General features: G+C 51.7%; 1 protein-coding gene across 3 annotated transcripts in view; it reads right to left on the bottom strand.

Annotated features, from left to right (window-relative positions):
• LOC144783182 (uncharacterized) overlaps positions 1–16,273 on the bottom strand; it is a 273,155-nt gene that overhangs the window by 133,893 nt on the left and 122,989 nt on the right. Inside the window, exon 1 of one of the 3 annotated variants that reach the window (XM_078662299.1) lies at positions 4,978–5,149. The exons of the other annotated variants lie outside the window; for them this stretch is intronic. The gene's annotated coding sequence lies outside the window, so the exon portion shown is untranslated. Of the gene's footprint in view, positions 1–4,977; positions 5,150–16,273 lie in introns of those variants that run through there. 3 annotated transcript variants of the gene reach the window in all.

Raw genomic sequence — 16,273 nt, 5'->3', positions numbered from 1 at the left:
GCTTGAGGTATTTCTGATAACTTCCCAGTGTACCCAACATATGGATAGGGGTCTCTGGGTTAGAGACGCACAGTGGTACTCAACCCATGGTATCTTAAGGTGCCCCAAATATGAACAGGCCTCCAAGAATCCACCGATCATTATATTCCAGAGAATGAAGGCATGGTAGATTCGGCACAGAGGATTTGGGAGGCATTTAAGGTAGTGATAAGAGGCCAGGGTATTTCCCTGATTGTGGGTCATAAAAAGGAAAAGAAATCCAAGCTAGAATCCATGGAGCGGGATATTCAGGAGTTGAAGGCCTACCTGGCACCAGATGACCAGGAGGCGGTGCGCCATAGTTTGGCAGTTAAACGCAAATAATACAAAGATTTTGTAGAGGAGACAGGTAGGGCCAGATACCGTGCAACCCAACATCATCTTTATGAAGTAAGGAGATAGGGCGGGCAAACTCCTGGCATGGCTAGACAAAAGAGAAGCGGGTTGGGATAGGTGTTTGACGTAGTCATGGTCAATGGGGAGGTAATCAAGGTCAGATATAGACATGGTATAGCTGATGCTTTTTTGGACAATTACACAAAAATATACGCACTGTCCTCCAAGACCACCATAGACGAGGCACAGGAACTATTATCTGACCTCCACATGCCATGCCTTACACCAGTCGACAGAGACCTCCTTGAGCAGGACCTTATTGATAGTGAGGTTCAACAGCCTATCCGAGCACTAAACTCGGGAAAAGCTGCAGGCCCGAATGGCCTACCTATTGAACGATACCAGCTCCCTCTAGTAAAAATTGCCCTCTTTCTCTTGCGCATGTCGAGAAGCTGGGATGATACCGGCAGATCAGAAATTAGAAAATATAGTGACAAATCAAAAAGCGAGTAAACCGTCTGATCTCTGTGCGTCCTACAGACCAATCTCATTGCTAAACACAGAGGTAAACATTTTAGCTAAACTATCGGCCACCCAATTGACTCAGTTATATGAATGCTGGTCCACCCAGCCCAATCCGGCTTTATGCCAGTTAGAAATACTGCACTTAATCTGAGGCACCTACATGTAGTATTGGGCCAGGCTGCGATATCCAAGAGGAGGCTGTAGTGGTATCAATGTACTGGATTTGGAATTTATATACAGACCCACTGGCTTAGATGATAGTGAACTAGGGCACGTCAACGACCTTACAGCTGCGGTGAGGCACAAGACAAGGCTGCCCGCTTTCTCCATAGATTTTTGCTTTGGTGCTGGAGCCGTTGGTGGTTTGGATATGGGGAGACCCGCTAATCAGAGGGTTAAAATGGTCCATAGATTGGGAGGACAGAATTTCTCTCTATGCGGACAATCTCTTGCTATATATGCCAAACCCATACACCACCCTACACAGAACACTTCACATATTTGACTTGCATCCTAAATACTCAGGGTATACTATAAATTGGGATAAATTGTTAATGTATGTACTCCATGGAGATGCCCCACACCTCCCCATGAACTGTACAGCACGGGTGGTGACGGAGGGGTTCCCCGACCTGGGTACTTTTGTCACCTGAGACCCAGATTTTTTTTACAGACACAACCTTGAGCTCCCTTTGACACGTCTGTGTGGGGATGTTCAGCACTGGAGAGCCCTGCTCCTATTCCTATTGGGGAAATCGTCACTGTTTAAAATGATGGCCCGTCCCACTTTCTCTATATCCTTCACAACACACCATATCCGGTTCCCCCTCATAATTCTGTGCGGTGCACCCTGCTGTTCACACAAGCCTCTGGGATGGGGAGTCCACAGGATACCTCTCCCTAAACGGACAAGGGGCTGGTACAATTGTAGGATAGCACCTCTGGCCCTTCAGAAATACTACTCGGCAGTCCAGCTCACAACAGTAAATCACTGGGATCACCTCCATCACAAACCTGCGTACAGAATGGACCTGTGAACTATGCAACAGGGGGGCTACCTTAGAGCCATTTATGGTGGGGGCAACGCTACAAGTCACTGCCTACCCCGACTTCGGTGACAATTCAGGTGTTGCACGCTATGCTGGCAGCACTAGGATTGCGGGGTACTATCAAATCGTGCTACCTCACTATGGGACTCAGCACAGCTTTGATATATGGGACCCGATAGGCCTTTCATGAGTAGGAGATCTATAGGTAGGTGGAGAAAAGACTTACAAAGGGAATACCAACTGTCACACACACAGACATACCGCTATTTTCAGATCAGTCATGCATTACGTGGGGCACTACCAAAGGAGGAGGAGCTCCTGGGAGTCCTCTCTGTTAGAAGATAGACTTTCCCTAACTTATCGTAAATTCCTTAACAACTCCCCTGAACTCTTGATGCGTGTGCGTGAAAGCTGGGTGGAGCTGGGTGGAGGACCTAGGTCAGTTGGAGGATGATGAATGGCAAGAGGCAACGGCATGCCCTAAAGAGGTTGCTATCCACTCCTGTTTTAGAAGTATACAACTTAAGATCTTACATAGGTCCTACTACGCCTGTACAACGCTGGTCAAGATGGGCAGGGTTGAGTCTGCGGTGTGCCCCAGGGAGTATGGTCAAGAGGGCAGATTCTTTCACATGTTGAGGGTCTGCCCAGTACTGCGGGTTTGCTGGGGTGCGTTGACGTCCTGTATTATGACAGTATGCAGAGGGAAACTTACGATGTTGGCAAAATGGTACCTATTAAATATATGGGAGGCAACAGACCTGAACAGCAAGGATCGTCTCTGGGTGACACTGGGCTTCATGGTGGCCAAGCGTAACATAGCTAAGATGTGGAGAGCTATGTCCACCCTGACAGTGAAGGAATGGAAGGTATATATGGACTGGTGCATGCAAGATGAGAGGGCGGTTTCTGAGGGCAGAATTGTCCAAATAAATGGAAGAAAGCTTGGGGAAAGTGGAATGAATATAGGGGAATGCTATGCACACATGTCAATAGAGTCAACACAATGGAACTGTCTTAAAGAACATTGCATGAAGGGGTTTAAAAATGATGTAATGTTGCAGAGGATGGGAAACCTGTAATGTCTGAGAAATATATGGGGCTTGCCCACTGTTGTATTGTGTTTCAATACCACGTACCATGAGATGTGCTGTAATCGCAGCATCATATTTACTTATTACAATAAAAATAGTTTTTAAAAAAAATCTTGAATTAGCATGTTGTCTGTAGGGATTGGATCAATAACACAGTCATGGGAGACTTTAAACCAGACAGCAAGCCCTGCCTGGGACCTGCCCATTCCTGACGAGACAGCAGGGACTGAATAACAGGAAAAGCCGTCAAAAAGATGTAGCTTGCTTGCCCCTCCGTTTGCGCTCTGCTGGATGGTGGCTGGTCACATCACAGGCTGTAGGCGGAGAAGGTAAAAGAGTGTCATAGACGTGGCACTGGCCAGGCCTTGCAACGAGCCTGGCAGAGCACGTTAAGATCCCACATAGTGTGGCCACCCAGAGGTCGACTCAGTCCTGGGGGAAGAAGGAGGAGACAAAACCGGGCTTTCAATAATAAGAGACAGTCTCCTCTCCACAAACAAAATTTCCATATTAATAACCCCAGCAGCCCTACCAAGGAAATCGTCCATAGTAGTGTTTCTTGCAGAGTGCCTGACTAAATAGGATTTGTGACACCCATCTTGCGTTTCCTCATCATGAGGCGTTGTCCCAAAGCTCACACTGGCAGTAGTCCCAGGAACAATGAAGGTGTGCCACTACAAGGCAAACAGGGAGATAAAATCAGAAAGACAAAACACCTTGTGAAGTGGGGGGGGGGACGAAGCAACCAAACAGCCTTACCAGGAGAACAGAAGGATTTCCACTACAGGAACAATGGTGGTGGCCCTGCAACGGCTCTTCCTGTCGCTGACGGGCACAGGATGGCTGCCCTTGGCCCGACCTTTGCCTGGGCACGTCCTGCGTTGTAAGAGGACAGGAAGCGAATTTCAGTGTGTGGCTACCCCTACCCCTTTTGTAACCTCGTACTGCAGCCACGCCTCCTGACGCATCTGAAGACGGGGGATGAAGTCACCTGTGGCAGGTGGGGGCCCAAAATTCCAAAAAGCCTATTTAGGTAACCGGTGTATTCCACCATGCAGCAATCACGCAAGTCAACCAGATCTCTCTCAGCGGCACAAACTACAGCCATGTACAGCCACCCTACAGCACTACTGTCTGCAGCTTAAGTGACCCCTACCCAAGAACTTGGCCAAGGACACACTCTGGCTCAGGATGGCACTGATATAGAACATGCCATTAGGGCACAAATGAGAGTCTAGCAGAGCACTGAAGAAGTTCGATGGAATGTCTGTCAGAGAGAGGTATTCTGTACCTATTTAGATTTTTCATCTTCAGGTAACCACATATAAATAACCATACACTTTTACCGTACGATCATTTAGAGACAGGTAGTAGGTTAGTGATCTTCAATTTTAGGTGCTTTGTAGCAGTAGTTTGAAGCTCTCTTTAAAGCTTCTCTTCGCTCAAAATTGTATCATTTATGATATTTATCTCTTTCCCAGCACTACATTGCTTGGTTTTACTTGCAAGAAAGTGTCACTCAAAATGTCACACATTTGGTCGCTGAATGTCACTCATACACACTCAAACCATGGAAATGTCACACAGAGACATTTTGGAAACGTGGCAGCTATGCAAAACAACAAAAGGGCCGGAAGGAACACCCAGCAGAGCTCCACGGATAGAAGAGTCCAGCTCAGCCCGGCTCCTTGCACAGATGCCTCATAGTGCAGGAAGATACAGTGCAGTGCACAGATCCCCTCTATAACACAAATGATGCTCACACACACACCCAGGGCAGGCGGGAAAGAAAGACCCTTCCCTCTCCTCCTTCCTCTTCCCCCTAGATCTCCGGATAGACGAGCCCAGCTCAGCCCGGGCCCTTGAAGAGATTTCCTAAAGGATTATTCGGTCTATTTCAACAAACCCGATCTAATGTGCTGACAATCTCCTACCTGTGCAGAAACCGGTGCAAACATTTCCAGGCTCCCTCCTCCTCCCCGGAGGTCTGTGAGGGTCTTAAGATGAGGATAACTGCACAGGCAGGGGGGTTCTTCCTCTTCTTCAGCAGTCTGGACACACAAGGATAGGCCAGTATCATCTGCTAGTGCTGTCTCTGCCACTAGTGACCCGGAAAAGGAAACACTTCTCCCTTTCATACAACGAGCTCAGGGGATTTCATCGGTAAACGAGGAGCGCCCTCTGGTGGCCGTAGAAAGAACCTCCGCCTTCACTCTCCAAGAGTGAACTGTATTTGATTGAATATATGAAAATGTAGGCAGTTGCTTCAATTAAACTGGACAGCGTTTTTCTAATGTTCCTATTTCTGGGAGATATTCTTTATATTTAATATTGCTGTGTATCCTCAAACAACATTCCGTGGCCTTGCCTTAATTACGTTTTGCATTTATCTACTGCATTGTTGTCCACCTCCCTCCCTACAAAGGTTCATTTATAAAACAAAGAAATAAGTAGACTGTAGTCACAATTTATTAATATGACAGAACTGTAGTGTCTTGCATGGTTTAGAATGGAACCTTTCTACTTCTGTCTAGTTGAGGTAATACCTTGAACAGAATGTAATGAAAGCTTGCTTTAGAATGTTGGAGTTCACAGGTGCACCAAGAGGAACAAAGACGTGTGAGTTACAGCTCTGTGTGGGCTCCTGCGCCCTCCCCAAGCCCCTAGCTCCTGTCATTCCCCCCCCTAAGTTCTGACCGGCATTGGATTCAGTCCTGGCTTGCAGATGTCGTACTCGAAGCGGCAGACATAGTAGGGTTGCTGTTGCATGGCGCTTATGTCTGCACCGAATCCTCGCGAGACCTGACTTTATGGACACATGGAAGTACGGCAAAATGTAGAGATAGAAAAGATGCATTCATTACTTAACTACCTCACAGGCAGCTGTACTGCATAATAAGGGTTACCGTATTGCGCTTAGGAGAGAACAGGGGAAGTACCAGACAACAGATGGTGGCCACATGAAATGATACTACACTACCATTTTTTTTTTTGCAGAGTTTTATATAGCGTGAACTTGACCCGAATCGGGTATCAGAGCGCTTTACATAGCACCAGTTACGTTACATGAGGACACACATTAATTTTTTATTTGGCACGGTGAGCTATTAGCAACTCTAGTAGCCGAGGAGGCGCGATACCGGTTAGGCGTGACTTTGCATTTCAGTGCGGTGATGCGGATCACCACACTGAAGTGCTTCAGTCAAGATGCGTGGCATTTAGCAGGGCTGCCTCAGAGGGACAGAAAGACCGGCAAAATAACACAAATTTAAACTCAAACTGATGCCCCGCTTTTAGCACATGTGACTTAACGGCCCGAAGCTGCAAGACTTTGAAACGTGAGTTCCAGCTTAACTCAAAGTCCTGTGATTCTGGGAAAATAACGACATCTCCAGGTGCCTTAAAAACTTGACATGTGAAATGTAATCTGGAGCTCATGAAAAGTGCTTTTATGGCCTTGGTACAAGTTTGCGCTATATAAAATTACAAAAAATAAATAGCGACAGAATCGGACTGTCGCTGGGGTTGAAAAAAACTATTAAATGCTGAAGGAGCTGTGGTCCAGCCTATGGCGCATGCTTGTGCAGTAGGAAGTTCCGTGACATTTGAGTTGACAACCAATGATAGATGGCCTGGGATGTCAGGAGAATAATGGTTCAGTCTGAGTCTGGATGCAACATCATGCGCCAATGTCTCAGAAACTGTGCCATTTGCACTCCCCCGTAAAACTTATAGTGTGGCTCTAAAAAGGATCTAAAGGTTTAGAACCGCCACAGCAAACAGACCGACCATCAAAGTGAGAGGCCTACAGTCACGTAATGAAAAAGGACTTTCTTGACACAATATTTTGATACTGCCTTACTATGCAGACTATGCTTCATGCCTGTCTGGAATCTTTCGGTATGAACGGGCAGTGGGAGTCAATAGGCTTTTCTTCCTCCTAAAGTTAAATCTATTTTGAAAATACACTACCTGATATATACTCTTCTTGTTTTCTTTCTTTCTCTCTCCCACTATTTGTTATTCTACCTGAATTCAGAATACTTTACCACTTTTCCAGCTCAAATGCTGAAAAATGCATGTGTAACCGAGAAATGTGACTCCAGGCAAAGTACAGTTTCAAACAGTAAAATCTTCAAAGGCTGGTCTCGGGCTTAATTGACCAGAGTAGTTTTATTTGCCCATCTGGATTCAGTCCCTAGGTGCCGTGGAGAGTGCCTAGGAGTGTGAGGGAAAGGTGAGAGGGGGGAGAAAAAATACAGAGCTAAAGGGTGATTTAGAGAAAGAGAGAGATAGAGAGAAACAAAGATGGGGCGAAAGAGACCAGGGGCAGAGTAAGAGGGGGCGGGATGGAGAGTACAAGAAGTGCGTGAAAAAAAATACCACTTACCTCTTCCACCAGCTGCGTCTCTCCTCCTGCTTCTCTGACGAGTCCTGGAACCAGGAAGCACCCAGGCTTCCCATAGCCAATCACAACCCCGCAATAAAGCATTGTGATTGGTCTGAGCGCCCTGGATCAGCGCTCAGATGGGGGCTGGGGGCCTCGGCATGCTACCCACCAGGCTGTGTTATGCAGCCTGGTGGGCAACATGTAAAATGCGCATGACTGTTTGACTGGACCAAGATGGCTGGCTAAGCAGTCATGTGCACTTGGAGTGTGTAAACCACACCTCTCCCTGTGCCTCCAGCCCGGCCCGGCCCTACCCTAACCCAGCCCCGAACAAGCAAAAAATAAAATGATAATAACTTTGTGATTATCATTTTATTTTTCCTGCTCAGAGAGCATTTGGTAAAGTTTTCATGTTAATCACAGTACCCGTCATGAGCTGCAATTGGAGCTGCACCCACATGCGCAGTCTGGTTACTGGAGCACATAGAATTGGTTGCAGCGCACATAGGCCTTACACAGCCGCACACACAGGAAATATTGTTCATAACATAACATAAGTATTTGTAAAGCGCACGTTCTTGGCACTGAATAAGATTTGTTTATTGTTACCCAACTCAATGCACAGGCATATGCAATGGATGCATTTCTCCACTGAGCCACCAGACCCGGCTCAAAAACGACTTAACTGATTTACACCTAATCACACAAAGCACAACCAGCAGACCAAGATCTAGCTTCCTGCTAAATTTGGAGTAATTATGTTCTCCAGATTTTGCTGTAGCCTTGTCTAAAAAGTCTTGGGAAAATGCATCAGGATTTCGCATTTTGGGACACTCCTTTTTAGGTCTCGCCTGTCAATGCGCATGCGCATTGAGCAGAGCGAGACTATAGGGGCTTAAACAGAGCTTACCTACACTGGCGATTTGATGCAGTGCATGTGTACTTTTAACTCAATGCGCAAGCGCAATTAGCTAAAATGCGCGTGCACAGCATCAAATCGTCAGCTTGGTGCCGCCAGCAGCTCTTCCCGCTCCGCCCCCTGCTGCATCAAAGGCTTTGCGCTCTGCCTCAGCCCAGCCATTCTCCTCCCCTAATTACCCCCTGCTGCATCAAAGGCTTTTTAGCGGCAGGCCGGCCATGCTTTAAGTTTCACGGCCGGCCGGCCGTGTCTTCTTTTCTTTTTTTTTTCATTAATTGAATGCACTCACGGCTGCAAGCCGGCCGGCCATACTTTCAGTTTCACGGCCGGCCGGCCGTGTCTTCTTTTCTTTTTTCATTAGTCTGCGCCCTCCATCACTGGTAATCTCCCCATCTCTTGCCCACAACAAATGGATAACCAAAATGTATGAAACCGCCTCATGAGTGCTGCAAAGCCCACGGCCCCCCTCCCCTCCGACAAACTTTAAGAAATCCAGGAATGCTGCTGATTTCATCTCAGTCGTTAAGAGCCCGCAGCGTCTCAGAACCAGCTTGCTTTTATTTTAGTCATGCCATAAGTATACGCTATATCCACATCCACATCCACCACCACATCCACATCCACCACCACTTCCACCACCACATCCACCACCACATCCACCACACCCACCACCACCACATCCACCACCACATCCACCGCATCCACCACCACCACATCCACCACATCCACCACCACATCCACCACATCCACCACCACATCCACCACCACCACATCCACCACCAAATCCACCACATCCACCACCACATCCACCACCACATCCAACACATCCACCACCACTTCCACCACCACCGCATCCACCACCACCATATCCACCGCATCCACCACCACCACATCCACCGCATCCACCACCACCACATCCACCGCATCCACCACCACATCCACCACCACATCCACCATCACCTCCACATCCACCATGACATGCAACGCCACATCCACCACCACATCCACCACAACCATATGCACCACCACCGCATCCACCACCGCATCCACCACCACATCCACCACACCCACCACCACCACATTCACTGCATCCACCACCACATCCACCACATCCACCACCACCACCACTTTCACCACCACATCCACCACCACCACATCCACCACATCCACCACCACCACATCCATCACATGCACCACCACCGCATCCATCACCGCATCCACCACCACATCCACCACACCCACCACCACCACATCCACCAGCACATCCACCGCATCCACCACCACCACATCCACCGCATCCACCACCACCACATCCACCACATCCACCACATCCACCACTTCCACACCACATCCACCACCACCACATCCACCACATGCACCACCACTGCATCCACCACCACATCCACCACCACATCCACCACCCCTTCCACAACCACCACATCCACCGCATCCACCACCACATCCACCATCACCTCCACATCCACCTCCACATCCACCTCCACATCCACCACATCCACCACCACCACATCCACCGCATCCACCACCACCACATCCACCACATCCACCACCACATCCACCACCACCACTTCCACCACATCCACCACCACCACTTCCACCGCATCCACCACCACCACTACATCCACATCCACCTCCACATCCACCACCACATCCACCACCACATCCACCACATCCACCACCACTTCCACCACCACCGCATCCACCACCACCATATCCACCGCATCCACCACCACCACATCCACCGCATCCACCACCACCACATCCACCGCATCCACCACCACATCCACCACCACATCCACCATCACCTCCACATCCACCATGACATGCAACGCCACATCCACCACCACATCCACCACAACCATATGCACCACCACCGCATCCACCACCGCATCCACCACCACATCCACCACACCCACCACCACCACATTCACTGCATCCACCACCACATCCACCACATCCACCACCACCACCACTTTCACCACCACATCCACCACCACCACATCCACCACATCCACCACCACCACATCCATCACATGCACCACCACCGCATCCATCACCGCATCCACCACCACATCCACCACACCCACCACCACCACATCCACCAGCACATCCACCGCATCCACCACCACCACATCCACCGCATCCACCACCACCACATCCACCACATCCACCACATCCACCACTTCCACACCACATCCACCACCACCACATCCACCACATGCACCACCACTGCATCCACCACCACATCCACCACCACATCCACCACCCCTTCCACAACCACCACATCCACCGCATCCACCACCACATCCACCATCACCTCCACATCCACCTCCACATCCACCTCCACATCCACCACATCCACCACCACCACATCCACCGCATCCACCACCACCACATCCACCACATCCACCACCACATCCACCACCACCACTTCCACCACATCCACCACCACCACTTCCACCGCATCCACCACCACCACTACATCCACATCCACCTCCACATCCACCACCACATCCACCACCACATCCACCATCACATCCACCGCCACATCCACCGCCACATCCACCACCACATCCACTGCCACATCCACCACCACATCCACCAACACCACATCCACCACACCCACCACCACTACATCCACCACCCCATCCACCACCACCACCCCATCCACCACCACCACTGCATCCACCACCACCACCGCATCCACCACCACATCCACCGCATCCACCACCACATCCATCACCACCACATCCACCACATCCACCATCACCTTCACATCCACCATGACATCCGCCGCCACATCCACCACCACATCCACACCCACCATGACATCCACCGCCACATCCACCACCACATCCACCACCACCACATCCACCACCACCACATCCACCACCACCACCTCCACCACATTCACCACCACCACATCCACCACCGCATCCACCACCGCATCCACCACCACATCCACCACCACATCCACCACCACATCCACCACCACCACCACCACATCCACCGCATCCACCGCCACCACATCCACCGCATCCACCACCACCACATCCACCACCACATCCAACACATCCACCACCACTTCCACCACCACCGCATCCACCACCACCACCGCATCCACCACCACCACATCCACCACATCCACCGTATCCACCACCACATCCACCATCACCTCCACATCCACCATGACATCCACCGCCACATCCACCGCCACATCCACCGCCACATCCACCACCACATCCACCACATCCACCACCACATCCACCGCATCCACCACCACCACATCCACCACATCCACCACCACATCCACATCCACCACCACTTCCACCACCACATCCACCGCCACCACATCCACTGCATCCACCACCACCAGCACCACATCCACCACCACCATCACATCCACCATCACCTTCACCTCCACATCCACCACCACATCCACCAGCACATCCACCACCACATCCACTACCACATCCACCGCCACATCCACCACCACATCCACTGCCACATCCACCGCCACATCCACCACACCCACCACCACCACATCCACCACACCCACCACCACTACATCCACCACACCCACCACCACCACATCCACCACACCCACCACCACCACTACATCCACCACCACCACATCCACCGCCACATACACCGCCACATCCACCACACCCACCACCACTACATCCACCACACCCACCACCACTTCCACCACCACCACATCCACCACCACCACATCCACCGCATCCACCACCACCACATCCACTGCATCCACCACCACCACATCCACCGCATCCACCACCACCACATCCACCGCATCCACCACCACATCCACCACCACATCCACCATCACCTCCACATCCACCATGACATCCAATGCCACATCCACCACCACATCCACCACATCCACCACCACCACATGCACCACCACCGCATCCACCACCGCATCCACCACATCCACCACACCCACCACCACCACATCCACCACCACATTCACCGCATCCACCACCACCACATCCACCACATCCACCACCACCACCACTTCCACCACCACATCCACCACCACCACATCCACCGAATCCACCACCACATCCACCACATCAACCACCACCACATCCACCACATACACCACCACCGCATCCACCACCACATCCACCACACCCACCACCACATCCACCAGCACATCCACCGCATCCGCCACCACCACATCCACCGCATCCACCACCACCACATCCACCACCACATCCACCACATCCACCACCACCACCACTTCCACACCACATCCACCACCACCACATCCACCACATGCACCACCACTGCATCCACCACCACATCCACCACCACATCCCCCACCACATCCACCACCACATCCACCACCACATCCACCACCACCACATCCACCGCATCCACCACCACCACCACATCCACCATCACCTCCACATCCACCTCCACATCCACCACCACCGCATCCACCACATGCACCACCACCGCATCCACCACCACATCCACCACACCCACCACCACCACATCCACCACCACATCCACCGCATCCAACACCACCACATCCACCACATCCACCACCACATCCACCACCACATCCACCACCACCACATCCACCGCATCCACCACCACCACCACATCCACATCCACATCCACCTCCACATCCACCACCACATCCACCACCACATCCACCACCACATCCATCACATCCACCATCACATCCACCATCACATCCACCGCCACATCCACCGCCACATCCACCACCACATCCACCGCCACATCCACCAACACCACATCCACCACACCCACCACCACTACATCCACCCCCCCATCCACCACCACCACCCCATCCACCACCACCACCGCATCCATCACCACCACCACATTCACCGCATCCACCACCACATCCACCATCACCACCACATCCACCACCACATCCACCATCACCTCCACATCCACCATGACATCCGCCGCCACATCCACCACCACATCCACATCCACCATGACATCCACCGCCACATCCACCATCACATCCACCACCACCACATCCACCATCACCACATTCACCACCACCACCTCCACCACATGCACCACCACCGCATCCACCACCACATCCACCACTGCATCCACCACCACATCCACCACAACATCCACCACCACCACCACATCCACCGCATCCACCACCACCACATCCACCGCATCCACCACCACCACATCCACCACCACATCCAACACATCCACCATCACTTCCACCACCACCGCATACACCACCACCACCGCATCCACCACCACCACATCCACCGCATCCACCACCACATCCACCACCACATCCACCACCACATCCACCATCACCTCCACATCCACCATGACATCCACCACCGCATCCACCACCACATCCACCACACCCACCACCACCACATCCACCACCACATTCACCGCATCCACCACCACCACATCCACCACCACCACCACCACTTCCACCACCACATCCACCACCACCACATCCACCGCATCTACCACCACCACCACATCCACCGCATCCACCACCACATCCACCACACCCACCACCACCACATCCACCAGCACATCCACCGCATCCACCACCACCACATCCACCGCATCCACCACCACCACATCCACCACCACATCCACCACATCCACCACCACCACCACTTCCACACCACATCCACCACCACCACATCCACCACATGCACCACCACTGCATCCACCACCACATCCACCACCACATCCACCAACACCACATCCACCGCATCCACCACCACCACCACATCCACCATCACCTCCACATCCACATCCACCTCCACCACATCCACCACATGCACCACCACCGCCTCCACCACCACATCCACCACACCCACCACCACCACATCCACCACCACATCCACCGCATCCAACACCACCACATCCACCACATCCACCACATCCACCACCACATCCACCACCACATCCACCACCACATCCACCACCGCATCCACATCCACATCCACCACCACATCCACCACCACATCCACCACCACATCCACCATCACATCCACCATCACATCCACCATCACATCCACCGCCACATCCACCGCCACATCCACCGCCACATCCACCACCACATCCACCACCAAATCCACCGCCACATCCACCAACACCACATCCACCACACCCACCACCACTACATCCACCACCCCATCCACCACCACCACCCCATCCACCACCACAACCGCATCCACCACCACCACCGCATCCACCACCACCACATCCACCGCATCCACCACCACATCCACCATCACCACCACTTCCACCACCACATCCACCACCACATCCACCATCACCTCCACCATCACCTCCACATCCACCATGACATCCGCCGCCACATCCACCATCACATCCACCACCACATCCACATCCACCGACACATTCACCACCACATCCACCACCACCACATCCACCACCACCACATCCACCACCACCACCTCCACCACATGCACCACCACCGCATCCACCACCACATCCACCACGCATTCCACCACCACATCCACCACCACATCCACCACCACCACCACCACATCCACCGCATCCACCACCACCACCGCATCCACCACCACCACATCCACCACCACATCCAACACATCCACCACCAACCCACCACCACCACATCCACCACCACCACATCCACCACATCCACCGCATCCACCACCACATCCACCACCACATCCACCACCACATCCACCATCACCTCCACATCCACCATGACATCCACCGCCACATCCACCGCCACATCCACCGCCACATCCACCACCACATCCACCGCATCCACCACCACCACATCCACCACATCCACCACCACATCCACCAACACTTCCACCACCACATCCACCACCACCACATCCACCGCATCCACCACCACCAGCACCACATCCACCACCACCATCACATCCACCATCACCTCCACCTCCACATCCACCACCACATCCACCACCACATCAACCACCACATCCACCACCACATCCACCGCCACATCCACCACCACATCCACCGCCACATCCACCGCCACATCCACCACACCCACCACCACCACATCCACCACACCCACCACCACTACATCCACCACACCCACCACCACCACATCCACCACACCCACCACCACCACTACATCCACCACCACCACCACCCCATCCACCACCACCACCGCATCCACCACAACCACCGCATCCACCATCACCACATCCACCGCATCCACCACCACCACATCCACCGCATCCACCACCACATCCACCACATCCACCACCACATCCACCACCACATCCACCATCACCTCCACATCCACCATGACATCCACCGCCACATCCACCACCACAACATCCACCACATGCACCACCACTGCATCCACCACCACATTATTTACAAAATTAAAAGCCATTGTTATTTGTAATATCAATACATCTAAGTCACGGAAATACAACACACATTGCATTACAAATGCTATAGGTGTCACATTTGCGAAAGTTAAAACTATTGACATTGTAACTGACAAAGCTATTAATTTTGCTATTTTCAAAACCAACACATAAATAAAAAAAGTGTCATTTACAATACCAATCGCTCAAACTTTCCTAATGCGAGACCTATTGCATTTCCAATGCTTGTTTCTATTGGCACCTGTGTGATGGATCACCTCGAAAAGTTATAGAAAGGAGCTGAGGTAGGTGATTTTTTTTTTTTATAGGTTTGTGATATTTGTCAAACAAGGCCAAATGTCTTAGCAAATTAAAAAAAATGATCCTTCTATGGAAAAGCAGACTTAACTATAGCTACATAGTGGCGACTGCCAGTAGAATTTGTAATATATAGTAGGATTGTAATATATATTCCCAGTAAGTAGTTATAGTTAGGAACT

The sequence above is a fragment of the Lissotriton helveticus genome, chromosome 1_1 (assembly GCF_964261635.1).
Source record: "Lissotriton helveticus chromosome 1_1, aLisHel1.1, whole genome shotgun sequence".
Classification (NCBI taxonomy): Eukaryota; Metazoa; Chordata; class Amphibia; order Caudata; family Salamandridae; genus Lissotriton; species Lissotriton helveticus.
Note: the sequence above shows the minus strand (reverse complement) of the source record. Positions and strands in the feature narration are given on the sequence as shown.